Source organism: Polyergus mexicanus, unplaced genomic scaffold (genome assembly GCF_030449975.1).
Source record: "Polyergus mexicanus isolate NDT 795.1 unplaced genomic scaffold, iyPolMexi1.0 SCAF_20, whole genome shotgun sequence".
Lineage (NCBI taxonomy): Eukaryota > Metazoa > Arthropoda > Insecta > Hymenoptera > Formicidae > Polyergus > Polyergus mexicanus.
In genome coordinates this window covers 310,202-331,044 of record NW_027223340.1, presented here as the reverse complement: position 1 = coordinate 331,044, position 20,843 = coordinate 310,202, and the positions used below count along the sequence as shown (strand labels likewise).

General features: G+C 40.5%; 1 protein-coding gene across 3 annotated transcripts in view; it reads right to left on the bottom strand.

The window, feature by feature from the left end:
• The window catches only part of Shrm (shroom), a 126,291-nt gene that overhangs the window by 45,454 nt on the left and 59,994 nt on the right, over window positions 1–20,843 (bottom strand). The gene's annotated exons all lie outside the window — the stretch shown is intronic.

Below are 20,843 nucleotides of genomic sequence, written 5' to 3'. Positions count from 1 at the left end.
GTGAGCAGAAAATTAAAACCGTTGAGCTTGGACGTTTTTATGAGATAAAATCTCCCGATTAGATAGTTACGTAAAATGGATTAAGCGATTATACGCGCAAGTATAACGTAATCGGTCGCAGCATCTTCTTTATTTCATTAAATCATAATGTTATGCGCATCGATTCTGCTTTCATAAATGCAAAATTTATTCCAGTATATAGCATTAGTGAATTTAAAAATATTTCAATATTGTAAACATATAAATTGCTTTTACATTTATTTATATAATGCAAATATATTTTAATATGATTAGTGTACGGTAGATATATATTTCTGCATCTATTATAAATCTCATAGAAACAATCGATTGTAATGTTGAATTTTTTTTGACATCGCATTAATACACGATTTATGTTGTTGCGGATATTTTATTAACAGTTTAAAAGATGCCGCATTATACTAATCTCACTTTGTTCGCGGGACGAATTACATTATCTGGTAGTAGATGCGAGCTTGTAAGACTGGATGGTAGGTGTGTCGGTTACAAGATAAAATCCGAGGTAAACGTCTTACGGTTGCTTATTTAACCTTTGGACGAGTTTAGAGACACGTATACGCGCAGTTAACTTTCAAACGACAGAGAAATAATGAGTCGTGTTAATAGAGGTGCACTTAGCACGATTGATGAAACTGATAGATGGAATGCTATTTCCGAGTCAGGGGTCTCCAGAGCGCGTGAATGATGACAGCTTTTAACAGAGGGATACGAATGCTAAAAAGTAAAATAAACGATCGCGCATCTTCAGTGCGGAAGATATCGCCATGTATGAACGTTCGCTTAACTTTTCGCCCAACAGGTTTTTATCAGCTCTGCGATTAATTTAAAACATCCTGGATTACTCATAAATTACGACGAGCACACGTTGATTCATTTGAATTTTAAAACGAGTATATAATATATATTTCTCCCCAAGACGACCGCGGCTGTATCTTGCCAAAACAACGAATCTAATAGCGTGTTTTGAAATTAAAATTAAACAATACGGGTGATCGATATTAATTGTCGAAAAATGCGAAACTCTCTCTTACCCGAGATACACAAGAAGAAATGCTATTTGTCAACGCAAAAAAAGATCGCGAGAACAAATTTTCGAATCAATATTCGTCCCGTACGTGTATTGTCCGTTGTTGTACAGTTACTTCCACTTCCAAGACAAGGAAGAGTTCTCGTTGCGCCGTTTCATGATTAAGGAATACATTTCCGTCATTTTTCTATAATACATTCTACGCGTCACGAAAAAAAGGCGGAATAAAACGCGAGCGGCCAGAATGGCGTTCTCACGCAAAACCGAGAACGTCGTTTCGCGGAGAGTGAAATTTTGCAATCTTACGTGCGGTGAAACGTCTTGGAATTGACCGCCCTCAACGCACCAGGCATTGTCGATTTTTATCTACGCGACCTACGTTTCCGACTTTGCCCGCTGATGACTCCTAATTGTAAGATAGTCCGCACGCAACGCGTATTCGAGGCACGCGTCTCGTACGATATACGACGTTAGAACGCCCGCGCATCGATATGTGGGCGTAAATGTAAAATATTTGAGTGATTTTATACAATAATAAGCGAAAGTATACACCATACACATACATGTACGAATAATCGTTACTCGTTTACGTATCTGACGAGTAGTGTCTAATAAACGGCCATTTCGGCAAATGTCAAAATTACAATTGCTCTAAATACAATATAGCGTGCAAGTAACAGATTTATCAACTATAGCGCACTGATCGTACCTACAATCAGGCACAATAAACTGTAGTCCATAATCCTTGTAATTTTATAAATCATACTTGACAAAATAGTCAGCGAAGCGCAATACTCGCCTTATAACGTGTGACAATCTGGTTAGAGAAATCGGTTTTTCAACTAATCATCATTTCATTATTCTTGAATCAATGAGTCTGCGAATACTTTTTCTCTCCCATTCGTATCGTAGGCTAGTATGCCATTCTCGTCATACTGGATTTCATTGCAAATGAGTCGTGATAGAGAAAGAAAAGAAGAGACTTCCGCGCAATGGGACGCAACATGATTCGATCACTGCTTCGTCGGAACAAGGAAGTACACTAAGTTCTAATAACCATGTACGCCCACGTCTCGAATCTTCTCTCTTTTACGTCTCGCACGAGTTATCGATTGCTGCCGATGCTGCGACTCGGGTATTATTCTTTTCGAGCACGCAACACCAGCGTAGCGTATAATTTCGATCTCGACATCGACTGCCAACGGGAATACGCCGCGCGGATCATTATTACCGTAAATTGCAACAATGTAGCGAAGGAACGACTCGACGATTTTGGTGATTCCGTAAATGTCTGTGGATTGAAGGGGGGGAAAAAAAAAAGATAAAAATGACGTTGCAAATTGCACAAGAATCGCATCCTCGATCTACGCGTATGCGAACTGTCTCGATTGACGATGCGCGTCATGAATAGCTAGAAACATCGTGTACAACATGTGCCCATTCACTGACGCACTTTACGCATCATACCCGCCTGTTTTCCGCGGTCGTGCAGCGCATTCGCACGCGCATTCGCCGAGCAATTTATAGTAAGCGAAAAGAACGAAAGAGGAAAAAACGGGATGGCGTAAGATGCATGCCAACGCGCCGCGCTCTCACGTTACGTGCATAAAAGTTGGATAGAAGCGGGCGCGACTTTCGCGCGTATTAAAGTCCCGCATGCCCCTCAATCACGCCTCTTAATCGCTGAACATCATCGCGGTGATTTGTTCATTTCCCGCGCGAGCACGCCGTAAAGACGGAAAAAAAAGAGAAGATTTTCACTCAAATAATTCCTTTAATTTTTCGCAACAAGATATGCGCGAGATCAAAGGTCTCACGAGCGTTATTAGCAAGGAGAGCGTAGAGTGTTCTTTTTAAAGATTAGCAATGGTCTTCGCTTGCATAGCACAGTGCAACTTACAGGAAAGACTACGTGTAATCAAAGTGTAATCTTTTTTCTCGAATTGAGATTTATTTATATTTGGTATAAGATTAAAAAAAAATTTTGTGCTCCCATCCTGCGTTTGGCTCGTATTAAGAAAATTTCACAAAATTCGTGTTTTCACTCGAGAGCCTTATTAATTTCTTCATTGAAGTAATTATGTTTAAGATATTGGCGAATGGGTAAAATTAGAGCGACTAGCTTTTTAAAGATATAAGGTTGAAGAAAATCATTTTTAATTTTATCGTATACGTATCTCGCTTCAGCACGGACGATCGTGCTCTATCATCCGATTGTCACATTGTTAGAAAAGTAGATGCGCGCGTAATATATACGAAATATATTTAACTCGTAATACAGATCCTTTTTTCGCCCAACAAAACTCGACAACTATGCTAATCCGTAAAGAGCGTTATTTGTTGTTTCTGGATTGTTGAGTACGCGCGCACAGGAAAGTATGTTGCATTACGCTCGGCAATGTTCCGCTTTGCCAACGTTCGCTGCTTATCTCGATGAGACTCGGTGAGAAGAAACACGAATCGCGGGGAGTGGCCGAAATCGAGGGAAAAAGTTTCTTCTGGCCTTCGTCTAAGAATAGAAAAAGAAGGTACACGGATATTTCACGAAGATGATTCGCAGTGGGGCGAGGGAGCATCGCGTCACGTAATTAACGCACATCGAGTTCGTTGACTGCTTACTCGAATATACACGTAATTCCGGGGAACGATCGCGTATCGCGAAGAAGAAGATGGTTCTTAAAGATCGAGTCGGCTCTCCTTTAACGCGATTCGACGATGCAAATGTGCAGCGTGGCCGTGCAACCGTACGCGGCGACAACTTCTCATCGCGAGTCATTAATTAACGAGATATAAGAAAACAATAACATCGTTTCTTATTTGACGCATATTTCAATGTACGTATTTATTTTATTATTTTCGAGACTGAGAATTTCAAGATTGTTGCATCAATTAAAAATATTTTTAATTAATTACTAATTTTAAAAACTATGTAAATATGACAATTTTATTATTATATATTATTACTATATTATTAGGATATAAAGTGTAATTTATTCTAAATATTATGACATCATTCTATCGAGAAAGCAAAGAGAATTTTCAATAAGAAGCGCAAGGCGACTCGCAGGATACAAATAATAGAAGCTGCGGCCGACAGCCGCGCAAGAAACAATGAAGGTCAACCCGCGTAGGTCGCGTTCCTGACGTCTGGGGCACGTTGGGGGAATGAAAAAGGAATCGACGGAGAATGCAGAAGGTCTTAGCTGACCGTTCCGTAGAATGCAAGGGAGACATACGACGCTGTGCGTGGGGCTTATCGCCGACCCGTCTGTTTTCTCGACGCCGCACGAAGCGGTAAATTCAACGCGGCCTGTGCACGCGCGAGCGAGGCTGGCGGCGAATGGAAGGTGGAAGGCTGGAGGATATATAAAGAAAGCTTGATGAAGGAGAAGGGGGAGAAGAGAACGGGCAGAGCACGTTTACACGGAAGGTGTAAACTAGGACGGAACGACAGAAGCGACTCGGGCCGGGGCATCTGTCGTGGGCCGCTCATGGAAATCCGGAGCCGATTCTTTTTCCATCGGTCAACAGAATTATGATCCGGCTCTTTTACGCGGAGTGGGGGAGAGAGAGTGCGGACGCACGCGTTGGCGGTGGGCCTCGTGTCTCTCGTGCGTACATACGCGTGGGTCCTCCCTTTCCCCGGCGTCTACCAACGGTAGCCGTCACTGTACCGGCTGAATCGTGTTGAAAATACAGGCTGTATGAAGAGCATCTCTCTCGCCGGTATCCTCTCGCAAGAGCGGCTTTAGAAGCGCGGTGCACACGCCCGCATTGGCGTAGAACGCAAAAGAAATCATATCCCATCTTGACTCGCGATGTCTCTCTTTCCTTTACTCGACTTGACGTAGATCTCTTTTCATGTCCCTTGCCGGTTTCGCGATAGATACTCTAATACTTAATAATTATCGGTCTATGTCTATACAGTAATTTATTTTTGCCAACGTGCCAACGATTACAACGAAAGAATTCTCGTTACTAATTCACAATTTATATAGCAGCAGAGAGGATAGATCCAGCTGCGCGAGACATATCGGTAGCTTATCTAAGGAGCGCCACGAGACTCTTCAGTAGTTGGAGTGTCGATATTAAAATTTTTTTACGAATAAATCATAATCTTCTTGACACTGCTGCCGATGCAGATATCGAAATCTATATTCATTCAAATGTATATGAAAAATGAGACAACATCCTTTCTCCTTATATATCTTGATATTAGTAATATATTGACACGATTGACGGCATAATTACGATACAATTCCTTGCAGGGGATGATTTATTTTGTTTGATACCTCGGCTGATATATAGATGTTTATTGCAAACCTACTGCTCAATGTCAATGTGAATATGCACGTTCACAGAGATTGCGGATATCGGATGCACCCGATAACGTTCGATGTAATCGCGCAATGATCGATTACACTTCTCGTTATAATCATTCCGTTAATGTAACATAATTAATTTAATGAAATATTGCTACAGGGTATACCGTCGGTTATAAAATCGTTAAGAAAACTAACATGATAATCGGAGAAACATCATTCGCTTGAGAGGAAAGGGGAGAGGAAAAACAAGCAACGGTAAGCTTGATCATGAGCTTTGACATGTCCGTGCCAATCGATCTTTCCATCCGTCACGTTGCGGCAGCACGTCATTTTATGATAATGAGGTGAATCCAATTCCCTCTTTCGCCGCAATCTTCTCGGCAGTCGATTTGAATTAGCATAACCAAATGCGTTAGTCTGTCCGACTAGGAGTCAACGATAGTCGATTTACATGCAACGTTTGATGGGCCGAAAGTCGACGAAGAAAATTGCTTTCGCCCATTTTGTGCGATGCGATTCAGACAGGAGATAGAAGGGAGAAGCTATATCTCGCGATCGCATTGGAAAAACTCATGATGGAAAACTCGGGAAATTTCATGTTCTAGCGATAATAATGCCGACATGGAGTGAGAGTGTGCCGTGGGATTCTCTCTTTACAATTTTCTCAGTATCTCTTAATTTCGAGACAACTTTCCTACTTGCTGCAAATTTTTTGAGATTGCGAGATTGCGGATATATAGTATAAATGCGTGCCAAGTATTTTGTTTATATATAAAAAATTATTCCAAATTTCGATATAAATCCTTATATGAAATAATAGAAATTTTCTGATGATTACTAATAATTCTTAATAATTGCAAAATGGATCAATATTCTTTTATCGAAATGATGAGGCGATCGCTAAAAATATTTTTTTTCCATCCACATGCCAAGATCTCGAAAGGGGGGGGAAGAAGCAAGGAGTAGAAAGGCGAAACGCAAGAAAAAAATAAATTGACGAAATACGATGGATCTCGTGCATCCTCGTATCCAAGCGAGGAGACCCATAATTTCCGTCACTTTGACCCACGAGAGTGGTCGAGAGTTCATGTTCCTCGAGAGGGACGATATGGACGTTACGCGTAAAACATCAAGCCTATATTATGCTGCCTGATTAACGTGCACTTTCGCGAAACGTTTCTTATAATCTTGGTCAAAATAATTAATACCGAAAAATTGACAGCGAGAATCGATCGATCTCCGGCACGTACACCTAATTACGTAATTATGCGAGTCTATTAAAGTCTATTAAACCGTTACATGGAAGCTATCCTTATAGAAGACAATGTGAAATACTGTGCACCGTGATCATAAATATCGATGTCGACGAAGATCTCGACGACTCTCGAAATCCAACTGTTGTGAGTCTTCGATCCTATCAATTGATTTCGCAAACTTGTATAGATGCACGCGCCACGTTTGCCGTATAAAATGTGATCGGTATCGAATGTGATTCGATCGCGAATTTTTATCCGTTTGAATTTTATCGCAGTCGCGCGGTTATTTTTACAGGTGAAAAATGCAAAAAATTGAGAAAATAACGATGCGTTCTATAATATGCGATTTAATCTTACGATGTTGATTATAGCGATTAATGGACGAATAATACACAATGTACAATAAAATCCATCTACATATTTCTCTCTTTCCAATGCCCCCTCCTCTAACAGATATTTCAGAAGACGGGCGAGATCGTATATCTCCGGTGTTCGAAAGGAGAAGAAGAAGGAACACCCTCGATCGATCGATACCGAGATACAATCCATTGTATTTCTCTAATTCGTTTCTCGAATCATGCCGCTGGTAATCGCGATCTCACCGACTCTCAAACGGCGAGATCGTTGACCCCGCTCGTGAATACGGAATCAATAACTTCGAAGGACTCGATTCGGTGCGATCGCGACCAGCCGGTATTTTCCGCGGCTCATCGCGTAGGCTTTCGTCAGACGCAAATTGCAGAACTCTGTTATGCTAATGGGGGGCAATAGCGACGGGAAGCTGCCGTAATTACATATCGCGCGAATAAGCGAAAGGGAGTACGAAAGAATTCTTAATTCGATACGCCGATCTCTATCTAAAGTAAACGTTTGTATATCTCTGTAAATTTCATTACGACATATAGGATACGGACGATATTTTTCTGCTCCGTTACAGTTATACGGGCAACGGAAATAGAGCTTCATAGAGAAGACATTGATGTACGTTTTCCGCCGAGTGTATGTTAAAAGGAGGGAGAAATACGCGTTCGTGCTCGTGCAAAAGCGGAATGCATTATCATAAACTAGAAAAGAACGTTATCTAAATATACTGGTACATTTCGCGATCCTGTGCATTCGCTTGTCTTATCGTCCACGTTCCGTTCCATGTGAATCACCTCCACATCCGTCACTTTTTTCGGTTCGTTTGTATTATATGATTTTTGATATGTAGATATTGCGACATAATTACATGCATCAGACGCGAGAAATTTATGCAATCGCGAGAATATATACATAAATAATGAATATGATCATATAACTTAACACCGAAATGCGATAGTATTTATATAGAATAAAAAAAATATAATCATTATATTTTATTATTATTATTATTATTATTATTGTAATATACAATACTATCGTATCAATCTACAATTATATCAATTCGATTAATATTATTCCATCATCATGACATCAATGAAATTAAAATATTTCCTTTATGCGTATCTCACAAAAAATTGTCGTTTCTGAAAGATCAGTTTCTTTTAGATTATTATACGAAACCGAAAAAACATTTCGGTAGAAAACCGGTATTTCTTATACCGGTTTTTAATCTCCCCCCGATCCGAGGAATGGCCGTGTCACTCGATGGCGCGAATCCGCGTTTTACGCAGCCAAAGGATTAAGTAATCCCGACGGCTTTCGCGCGCAACGAGTCGCCAAGCGGCGATGCATCCGGAAGAGATCGGTCGAAAATGTCGCTTGTGAAAGACTTTCAAGCGGAAAGAATCTCTCGGGCCTCCCCTTCGTTCCTCCCACGGTTGCATCGCGGTCTTATCCGCTCTGCGAGGCTCGCGCTGAAAAGAATCGGCGCAAACACGCTACTCGCGCAGTTAACGTAAGGTTCGCGCGTTGCAAATGCGTGGTACCGCGTGCGATTTCCTGGAGTAACGGCCCCTGCGAGCCTCGGCTCGCATTCGCGCACAACGCCTGGCCTTTGCGCAACCTCGCGCGGCTTTCTGGCGCGGGCGAAATACAATATTAAAACGAGCAAACGTACGCGCACGCGTATGCGTAGGGATTCCAAATGTCATTCCAAGTAACTGTCGTAGTAAAAAGATCGCTTGCTTCAAATTGATTGACCGTGAATTTATTCTTTATCTTTTCCTAATTTTTAGAATTTTATAGCGCGACAGAATTTAAAGTAATACTATAACAGAATGAAAAGGATAAAATTAAATTGACTATTTACCTACTTATTAAGGCTACAAAAGCCGCAGCTCTGTTTATGCATTCCAAAATAATACACATACGTAATGTTAGAGTAGAGAAGTTTTGCGATAAACCGCGCGAAGAGACAGAGCGGTTATTAACGAGCGAGCAAATCGATTCGCCTCTTCTCGGAGGAGGAACGCGCATAATACCTGTTCTTGGTCGTCAGTTATCCGCATCAGGCGGTAAATCGTGGTAGGAATAATATCATTATGCCCCGGGCACATGCGTCGAGCGCGTACACGCCGTGTTACGCCATTGGCAACGCTCCTGGCGTATAATCGAGAAACGAGGGGAATTGATTAATTAACGCGGAAAGGAGTCTTCCTCCTATGGGAGCACGGAGCGAGCTGACCTTGTCGGCATCCGCTTTCCGGCCGGGCCGTAATAATTTTAATAGCCTTGTATCTAAAGTATCGCGCGAGAGGGTGCGTATGGATCGGGGAGAAAAGTCCGTCGGCTCTTTCGTCTCGCGGCAAATCAACATTACGATCGGACTTATTAATTGGTACACAATAGCGCAGCGTACGCTTGAGAAATCGATCGGTTTCGTCGGGGTGGGACTTGCGGATGACCGGAGAAAATGCCAAGTCACGCGAAGACCAGACACGTGTTTAGAGTAAGACCTCGCAAACGTCGAGTCGCCTGCTGCGTGGTCTCCTCTCGGAGATCTTTGCTTCCTTATCGAGAAGGAGAGAGAGAGAGATAGAGAAAGAAGGAGTTATCGAGGATGACATCGGTATCGTCCCGCTGCGTAAGTATGGCTGGGAGTTTATCGAATCACTTGCGCGCTCCATCGCGTCGAGTCGTACGGTCTAGAGAGAGAGAGAGAGAAAAAAAAGGGGCACGAGAGATATATCCTATGGAGAACGGACGCGTTTGTATACGGCGGGCGGAGGCAATCAAAGAGAGCCGCCGATTCTCCCTGTAGTTGAAGGAGAGTCGCCGCGGGCATGCTCTATCCGAGGAGTGAATTACGCGATACGTCGACGATCGCGAGGAATCATTTATAAACTCACGCAGGAAACGCTATTGGGAGAGTTCTTATCGCGTCAAGCATCGATCGCCGATATTCCTCTACAGCGACACGCTGCTGCTTCGACCAAGGAATTTTCTTTATACCAATGTACTTGGTATTTAACGACGCGTTACGTTTTTCATCATTTTTTTTTTTTTCATGCTTTAAAGTATTCACAAATAATTATCGTGTATTTAATAATTTCTTTTACGTGGAACTCTTTCCTTTGTCTGTCATATCTCCGTCCTCGTTTTTTAAAAATAGTTTGTTGAGAAAAAAAGAATTATAATAATCAATTTCTTTTCTTTGCTCTGTTACGGAGTTATCGCATTAAATATTTTTCGATACAATTTTTTTTTTCTGCTATTAAATACAAAATAAAAAAAACATAGCAAAAGTAGTTTCATATTGCGGTATCAGAGGCATAAGAGTATTTTTTCGTACAACCAATTCAGTGAACATTTCACGAGTTGCGCGGTAACGAGCAACTCGTTATACCTATTCGCAACAAACTTGCCGAGATCCCGAAGTTAGTTTGCTTGGCCGAGAGAGGATCGAGCGAACGAGTCGGTGCAGAGCGTGGGGCCCAGGGGGCCACGGAGCGAGGTTCCGCGGATCAGGGTCCAACGGATAGTAGAAGGGACCTCGCACGACCGGAGAGAGAACCGGTCCTTCCTCGCCTCGGCCCTCGTTCGACTTGACCGCCATTGGCGTAGACGCTTCAAGTGTGGGTGTTAAACTGCAAATACTTGAGGTTGCATTGTCCCCATCGGCAAAAAACCCTACGTAATGTGGGGATCACGCTCGACGTTAATGTATCGCGAGTGATAATAAAGGAATTATATTCAGCTTAACGTGCCTCATCACTTTTGTCACCGTGATGCCATTGGCGTAAGTAACCCCGAGTTCTAGACGCACACTGACCTGTATTCTGCGGAAAAAAATTTTAATGCCGTCCATGATCTTTTTGCTTAAGTATACCTATTTGACGTTTCATTATATTATATTATTTATATCGATCGTTTCTCTCTCAATTTCTCTCTCTCTCTGGTCAACGAAAAATAAGAAAGATAATATAAAACATGTATTCGTCATGCGGTATCCGTGGCATCGCGAGTCCACGTTCGCACAGAGGTAAAGCAATCCATCTTTACTTGATTGCAATCTAAAGCTGGGCGTACTCGGAATACGCCTAATGCATGCATAATCGCGCGCAACAAGTGCAGGTTTGTACGCGGAATCGGAGGTACTTTTTCGCCGGTGGCCTTCCTTCCTTCCTGTCTCCCCCTCTCCGTCCAGGTCGTTAACCTCCGAGCCGTTTCGCGGGGTACTCCTTATACGTACGGCGAAAAAAGGAAGGTGAAAAGCGCGAGGGTCCTCTCGTCCCTCCCTGTAAATGTCATTATACATCCCTGCATATAAAAGTGCGCCGTGAAAAAGAAGGGTCGCGAACGAGCGCTCGCACAAATGACGAAAACGTGCGATCTCGCGTGTTAACTCGAGTTATCGCGAGTCCGCAATCGAAGCCGGAGGATCAGGGTTCAAACGGGTGACCACGGTAATTGAACCCGCCTACACACCCGCCACGGACGAGATCGCACAGTCCGAGATGTTTCTTGAGTAAGATGAACGCTCGCGGACCGAGTGCCGTTAGGCCACCACCCTGTCGTCCGTTGTCAACGGCTGTCAAGCGAACCCGGCGGATTATTGGCATGCGTATATATACCATATATATATATATATATATATATATATATATATATATATATATATGTACGCACACAAATATACGCGCAATCGGCAAGTGAATGCTCGCGCAAGATTCGCTTGCTCGTGTACACCCACCTGCGCGTCGCGAAGATGAGAGAGAGAATCGGCTCTGTTCGTATATAATTCACACGGGATGGGGGCCGGATACTGTTAACCGCTGTCAGCCGTTCTCGAGGAAGATGTCGCACAAGATCGTATTCCGTATCAACGAAGAATAAATCTATGCAATATGAAAAAAATAAAAAAAATGAGATATTATTATTTAAACTATTAATAGCGCTTTCCGATGTCTGCATTATAGACGCAAAAAGATAGTTTCCATAACTGATGCGGTATTGATAGAGATATGTCCCACTTTATCCATCTCGCGCTATCTACAATTTATAACTGGTGAAATAAAGGACAGTTCTTTGCGTGCCTATGTACGGTACACGCGGAAAGATTGAAATTTGCGGAGGGAGCACACGTTTCGTAATTCGAAGAGGACCGTCGCGTCACGCTTCGTTGCACACAAATCAAAAAACATGCGTGAAACGCAAGGGCCGTGGCCGCAACCCTTTGTCCATCCAAGGGCAAGAAAGAAATGGTCTTTTGTGTCCGCGAGCGGCAAGAAGCTTACCCACGATATGCCGTCAAGCGTTAACGGGCTACTTAGCTGCGAGCAATTAATACACACACACACACACACACACACATATATATATATATATATATATATAATATATTGCATAAATATATTGAGACAATAAATATCATTTACATGCGTAAGAAATTAATGTACATGCCGAGTCGCTCGATCTTTCCGTCTGTCTCGGGATGTTCGGCGGGTTTAAATGGCCAATTACTAATTACAGATATCCAGCGATCTCTGAGTAACGGTAACGCTCGGCTCGAGTTGTACGTTGTAATTTAATAAACGGCGATTACATTGCTTATTTATACGCGCGGATTTATATAACTCGGTGGAATCGCGTTCGGCGAAATGAGAGTCGCCGCGGATCGCGTAACTGCCGCAACGACTTGCTCGCGCATCCGTAACTTTCTCAGCGGGCGTAACACATTACGAACGAGCTTAAATCTTCTCGATTTACCGCCGCACTAATTAGCGTTATCCGCGCGAGCACGGAACGGAGAACGTGGATCGACTCGCCAGAAGCGATCCCGCCGTAGATGGCCGACCTCGTGTCTCTCGATGACGGCAGTGACGACGACATGAGATAAACGATGGTCATCGTGCAACTCTACTTCTCGACACGACGCGATACGCACTCTGCGCTGCCAATCAAGGTGTCAACGCTATCTGGTAAACACTTTGAAGAGCATCGGCCTCTATATGCCTTCTCTCTCTCTCTCTCTCTCTCTCTCTCTCTCTCTCTCCAAGCAGCCATCGTAAAGAGCGACATACTGAGATTTGCAAACGATCATCACGCGCCCCGAGGTTCGGACGTTAATTGAATAATTTGCATCTCACCTATCCGCTTCCGGGAGGAATGCAAGTGTGACGGCAGGAGGTCAGGGAGAGTCTCGTCTTTATGATCCGAGGGAGACTCTTAATCTCTTGACGAAATCGAAGAATGTGAATAACACCGAGCTGCGCACTCTGAATGATTTTCAATCGCGGAGTCATACTTGTCGAAAAAGCATTGGTCATTTCTATTGTAGAAATAAAATAATCGGTTTCTAGCGATTGTCAAAAATGAGATCTGCGCGTAACTCGATGCGGGTTACGCTCTCTTTATTTTGGAATTTCACCTATGCAGATATATATTATTCCGCAAGTGTCGCGAGAGACCGATTGTGGCTTGACATTCCTCATCATCGACCAGATGTCATCGGTTAAGGCAATCTTATGGAAAAAGGGGGATCGGAGTACATTACTTTACTTTAAGGGAATGATATCGGCTTCCAAATATCTCGTTGTCGAGTCATCTGCTTATCGAATGTTTTCAACATTTATGAGATGCCTTTGAACAAAGGATAGAGTACGGGTACAAAGAAAGCTAAAATATTTGTTGAGAAAATACGCGAATAGCAGAAAGAGAAAGAAAAAGAAAAGAGAGAATATGATTAAAATAAATACACGATTAAGATAACAGAATTAATAAAACTGCAAAATAAACAAGAAATAAATCAAAGTTTGTGAATTTTCACGAAACGAATAAATAATTAAATATTGATTTAATCGTGCATAGTTGTATCGGGCGCACGAATTCAATTGGCTGTTGAGAATATATCGAATGAAGAATATTAATTACGATGCTTTTTGAATAAATTTTCACACTTATGAAGATATCCGTGTCGAATGCTTGAAAAAGTTCCATAGTTAAAAACTCGCGAGTCATCAATTAGAGATCAAGTGGGTTAAGAGGTGAGCAGCCATGATTCCAAAAAGTTGCCGTCTTCGTGCACGGCCAGGAATGTGATTGTATATATTTCCTCCTTGATTTGGCTCGAAATCTTTCGAGACTTGTATAGCCAGAATCGGCATAAAAAAGCAGTCCATCTCAAGGAATGACGACAACGACATACTGACCGTACGAGGCGGCGGACACTTTTCTCGTTATCTCGACAAAACGCGCGACACGTATTGCTCCAGAAATTCAATCCGATTATTCTCAACACTAATAAAATGACACTTTCAATTTAACTGCTGCAATAATAATATAATAAAATATAAATAATGATGTATTGTATTATTGGATCCGCATCCGTAGTCTACATATCTTTTTAATAATGATAGATAAAAGATATAGATAGGTAAAAGAATATTTTGTCCATACATTGTCGCTGAAATCATCTTTTTCGTTAAAATGATAAAGTAATAATATTAAACGATATTATGTAGGTATATATATATATATATATATATATATAGTATGCAACGATCTGCACGATCCGTTTGTAATTATTATCTATGTGCAATTGGTTCAATTCTTTAACGAAGGAACGCAAGCGAATACTTCCACTCTCGTCGGATATCTAGTTCAATCGTAATTGCATCGGCATAGGCGAGATCGGCGAGCTTCGTTAACTGCTACCCGTTACGTTCATCGTGAAAACGACTCGAAGAAATCGCTTTAATCTATCGTTCTCCAAAGACACAATATACTCGATGAAAAAGAAAGAAATTCATCTCGATTGAGTAATTTTTAATTTTTATCACGAATATAAGATGAATAGGAAAATCAGCGGAATACTTGGATCATGCATCTGGCATCCATGACAGGCCGGTTAATGGCCGTACCGGTATCCACGCCGATCCGATTAATTAAACATTTCTGCGATTAAACTTGTACTTTTACGTGAGATCGAGAGTATATATAATCGGCGCGCTTATGTAAACGCATCTGGCATAGAAAAGCTGTTGTGAATGCAAAAACTTGATTTTGCTCGATCAAGATGATCCGAGCTTAAATCATGTTCCGTCATCTGTAATTAGAAGATTATTATTGCGACAGAGTGAGAGAGGAAAGATTATTTAGCAGGTCCCCCTAAACTTCTCCCCGATGCTGAAATAATGATTAGAGCTAAAAAGGATGCTATTATCGAGCCGCGTGTCCAGGAGCTTTCTATTAAAATTCCCGCAAAGAGTCTATCGCTGTAATTTCACATGGTTTCTTGCAGCTATCGTCGGATCTACCCGACATGGTGTGTACGCCGCTACTTCAAGATCCGCGGCGTAAAGGCGGGTTTTGCGCTCCTTTACGACGATATACGCCATACACTGATAACTCATGGTCGAACTATCAGATACGTATACACTCGCGGTGTTTTTCTTCTCTTTGTTCCTCATCTGCTCCCTCTTCCTTACCCGTATCTTTCCGAGGAAGTTGCCAAGCTCATTGTTGCTCGCTCGACGATTCGCTCGCGCGAGAATGAACGGCGATTTATCGTGGCGATGGGAGCGAGCCTGCAGCCCGTAGGATCTTTTTCGCGGCGGGACGCCGACCTGAAGGAGAAACGGGAAGAAACGGGGAGGGGGATGCTTTAACTCGAAGATGAATACTTATTCCGGGAGACGGGTCATGCGAGAGGGCATCCTCAGGGTGATCCAGCAAAAATATTTGGCAGAAGTTTGACCCGAGGCGAGATCTGTTCAATAAGCCCCTCGTCGCAGGCTGAATTGGGGTTTGATTGCATGTTGCTTTAAACGAAGCATATGGATTTTAGTACAGTCGGACACGAACGGCCGTTTAAATTATTGACGAAGCGGGTCATTGGCACGATGCATGTGCCGCTTAATATTTTATTTGTTATTGCATCTTGTACATGATTTCCAAATGCATAAAAAAAACCGCCAATATGTACTCATAATTATAAAAATTAACTTGTTTTCAAAAATATAAAAAAATAGCCACATCTAAAATTCATAAATTTGTGTTACTCTATTTACGATTCTAAACTTTTCAAATATATATTGTTTTTTTTTTTTTTATTATTTAACGGAAATTGTATTTTTGTTCTTTTTTAAAAGGATTTTTCATAATTCAAAGGAAATAAATTCGAGCCGAATGCTTTATATATACGTTAAACTGACAAAAGCTCTGATGGAATAAAGAAAAATATTACAATATGTTAATTTGCATTTACACATAAAAGAAATAATATTCGCACTTTCGAAAATATATTGTACATCAATATTACGGTATTTTATGACAATTTTCCTATTGTCAATGCATTGTGTTTTCTTCCTTGCACACTCGCATGCTATATTTCTCACAGTTGTGAAAGTTATCGAGAATCGTTTACCAATCGGTGAAATCACTGCAACCGGTATATTTGCGTAGCGCATACTCATTAATCGATTAATCGAAGATTCGCCTACTCCTAGATTATATTACAGTCTGAAGAAACGTATTGCGCTTTCACTCCGACAGTATTCTGGTAAACCGTGTCGCAGTCTTTATAAAATTCTTTTCAGTAGTTACGATCAAGGATGGAGATGCAAGATGTTGCATGCTAATTACATTAATACACAAATGTCATTAATATAACGAATAAATTAATATCGTACAAGTACAGACATCTGGAATCGCGGTCGTTATTAATACGCGAGTCTCTTTTATAAAATATGCAAAAGAGAATCGTGGAGATCGCGTTCTCGGGATCTTCAGTTGCTTGCATTTGATTTTATCGGACATCTACAAAGCAAAGATATATATGAGATGCAAGTGTTACGAAATTAATAAGATCTATCATTATATTTTTTTCTCTTATGTCACAGATCAGCGCGAAGTCTTAAACTCAAATTATTTTCAAACATTAAAAAAAAAAATATTGATAATATATGAAACTGTACAAGTAATGACACAAGATAACAATACGATATATGTACGTTTCAATCTAATAAATACGAATAAAGTGTTATCTGTACATAAAATAATATAGATTAAGTATTTAAACACAGTTAAATAAAAAAACGTAAAAATATTTAATATAAAGGAAGTTGTATATAATAAAATCGAATATAATAATAATCGGAAAATGAGAAACTAAAGAAAAAACGGGGGGGGGGGGGTGCGCGCTTTTACACGATATTCCATGGGATAAGCAGTCGACATTTCATAGAACGACGTTTGTTCTTGGTTGTGTTCCGCGTTCTCTTTGCGAGAGAACCGCGGACTCGTTTTGTGTGCTCTTAGTCGCCGGTAATTGCGATCGATACTACCTTGTCCTCGGCCTCGTCTTCGTTGTCGTCTTCGAAATTAAACGACCGGGCGTTTCTTTCATCGAGGACGAGGCAGACCAGTGTAGAATGTAACCGTAAAGATATGTGAAAAACTTGATCTCGGTATGCACACGCAGTTCGTGGCACGCAACGGATAAACCAAGTAGCTAAAGATTAACTGCACATTTATCGAATCAATTATAAAAACTTATACGATGTTTTTTTATTAATGAATTTAATTAATAAAAGATTTGTTTATATACAACAAATAAATTGATACGCGCTAGTTTCCTCCATCGTTTTATGTAGTAAAATATTCATCATTTTTTCATTTATATATATTTTTTGTTTCATTTCATATATTTAACAATTTTTCTATATTTATAAATTTTCTAAATAAGATAATCATGCGAAGAGTCTCATAATATAATTCTCGCGACAAATTTATCTATTAATCATAGTATATCTTGTGTCAAATTTTAAATAAAACAGTTTAACGTATATTTCTGATATATAGAGATACATATTTTATAACGTATATTTTTTCTACAGATGCAAACTATAATTTTTACTCTCTTTCTCTTTTTCTTATACCTATATATTAAATCTTTTTTTTACGGACCTTTAGTATTGTTCGATTCTCAAGCAAGGGAAATGCACGCTTTTATTATTTCATGTAGTATACCGTGGTTCTTACGTCTCTTTCATCTGCCTTGGAGGGAGTCGTACGATGAAGCTTGCAATCACGTAAGTAAGCGAACTTGAGAACAAACTCGGATATAAAAGCGCAGGTGCGGTCAAAACACTTGCAACGAGCAATCGTGTGCTATTTAAATGAGTTGGAGAGAGAAGTTGTGAGTTTGCACGCGTTACAAAAATATTTCAAACTTATATTTAGCTATTATTATATATTTATATTCTGCTATTGAATATTTATACATTAAATATTTATACGCTCGCGTAGGAGATGATAATTATAATATTTTACTGTCCATGTATACGCTTCTTAATAACGATATTCTAATATAATCATCATCAATGTGACGATGATTAATATTTGGATCGTGGTCGTAAATTAAAATTATGCTCGTATCGCAAAACATTTTGGCTCAATAATATGGTATTGTAGCGAAGTATTCGCGGTTAAACGAATTAGATATACGCGGGATAGACGACGCCGAATATTAATAATTCCATTTGTCCCGTTAGTCGGGCGCTAATTAGTACGCTGTAAATAGACGCGCAGGGAATGTGCCGCGTGTCGACTGATCATCGGTAAAAATTACATTCTTCCCACACTGAAGTTGGGGGCTTGCCGCATTTCTCGTCGACGATTGGCATTGACCTTTACCATGGCGTCGCTTCCTCTGCGCGCGAGAGAACGATGAATGAAACGATGCCGGTCATTAATCGTCGCGTCGCCATTTCCGCGAAAGACAGAAAAAGAGTTATACTAATTTCAATTAATTCCGAGACATTTCGCGTTTCTTCCGTCGTCTTTATTACTGAAACACGTGACCGCGAAGGGGGTAAATTCTTGAGAGTTCGCAGAATACGCCAAGTCTTTCGCGATGAATGTCATGCCGCGAGCCACGTGTTATCGAGCCAAGTCCTTAGATGATCGATCGCCTCGAGGGACCGATGAATCGAGGTTATTCTCGTATAATAGCCTTGAGACAATTCGTGATAGAATGGGAGTAGATAGCGTCTTATAAAACACTTTATAATTAAAGACTTTCGCATAAGAATAATGATTATTGACGTAATAGAAATGAAGAAATATGATATTGAGATGTGTGCCGTGCATTTCTTCGAGCTCCGCGCAACATGTCAACGTGGCAAGTCACGTCTTGCTTAATGAATGATAATTACGCAAACAAGAGAATAAACGATTACGTTGATAAAAAGCTCAGGATTGAGTTAACGCAGGCGCCGTTAACATTCATCAAGCAAACTCTTGCAGGATGTTGTTGTATCGATTCAAAGATTAACGTCGATTTTAAAATTGCAAGATTTGCGATTTTTCGATTTAATACAAAATAGTCATAAACCTAATATAGTAGCGGTCTCTCTTTCAATAATCGGAATTACGACTCAATATAATATACTTATAAAATTTTCTTATATTGATCTCACTGCGTCTTGATAGGGAAATGCCGTCTCACAAAATGGCAATTTTTATTAAGAGTTATTTTTTAAATTAAGCCAAGTAAGTTTGAATCTAATCTCCAAGGTAGCTCGACAATATTATGATAGAATTTTATATCTTATAAGTGCAACCCTATATTATCTACACATATACCTCTTATATCTTTACGAGCCAAATACGATACAATCGGTTTTACTATTCAATTTTATTATTATTTCCAGCTTATTGCTGGGATTCACCATTTAAGATTTCGCGAAAGCAACGTGAATCGTATACTCCGAACACTTTGCGAAAAGTATAACTCGGCAGATGTTTATACGTGAGCTCTTTGTCGCGGCAGTGTAACAAAATCACACGCGGCAATAACGGCTCCTGGCTTTCCGCGTAAAGATCGCGCAGTATCGTGAAGAACTTTTCGCAGGCTCGGTTCATCTTCCTTTTGCTCGGTTGACAGGAAAAGAAAAACATGGGCCATAAACCTGGCCGTGATTAGGCTACCGCGATATCCTCTGTCGTTACAAGTACGCGCGTAGCTTCCAACTTGTGAATCGCGTCGTAATTAAGACGGCAAGAAAATATACTTATTAGCCGATTAAGTGTAGAGGATGCAGAAAAACTACTATGCAAGTGGAAACGTTGTATCGCGTAAAGAAAAATGAGTATGAGTAACAGCATCGCGACTACTGTTGACGTTCAATGTTTCGTTTGTGTAGAAAACATGTAGAAGAAATTTGTCGAATAAGTAGCTGCTTGAAATAGCAATAAAAATATATTTTAAATATGTAATTTTATTATATTTAATTCATTTATAATATATTATATTATATAAGATACCTGCGAGTACACTGTATTCATTCAAGTTGGCTGTCGTGACTGTCATAACTGCGATCACATTTAATGTCACGTGAAAATGAGTCATTAAAATGCAAGCATCTTTCGAACGTCCGCGTCTATACCGGTTAACTGTATTTATAAGACTTGAAAGATAATTGAAAGAGACGCAATTCACACACAAGAGACTGACGTAAGAAAGGCCTCGATTCCAAACTGGGAAAGATTATGGCTCTTCGCTACCTTATAAGTAGGTACTTGCGCGGTAATCAACAGTATGGAATAATCGTAAAACTGAAAGTGGGCCTTCCAGTTTAGACAGTCAGGAGAGAAACGAGTTCACAATTTTAAGGCCAAATATTATGATATACTTAATTGCTAAAAGGAAACAATAGTTAGGTGCCACATTAAATGTCTGCATTTTGCCTTTGTCGTCAAGAGAGAAATGTGGATTATAGGGTAGCGAATGGTAAATGAGCCTCAAGGTGGATACATTCAAATTTAAAC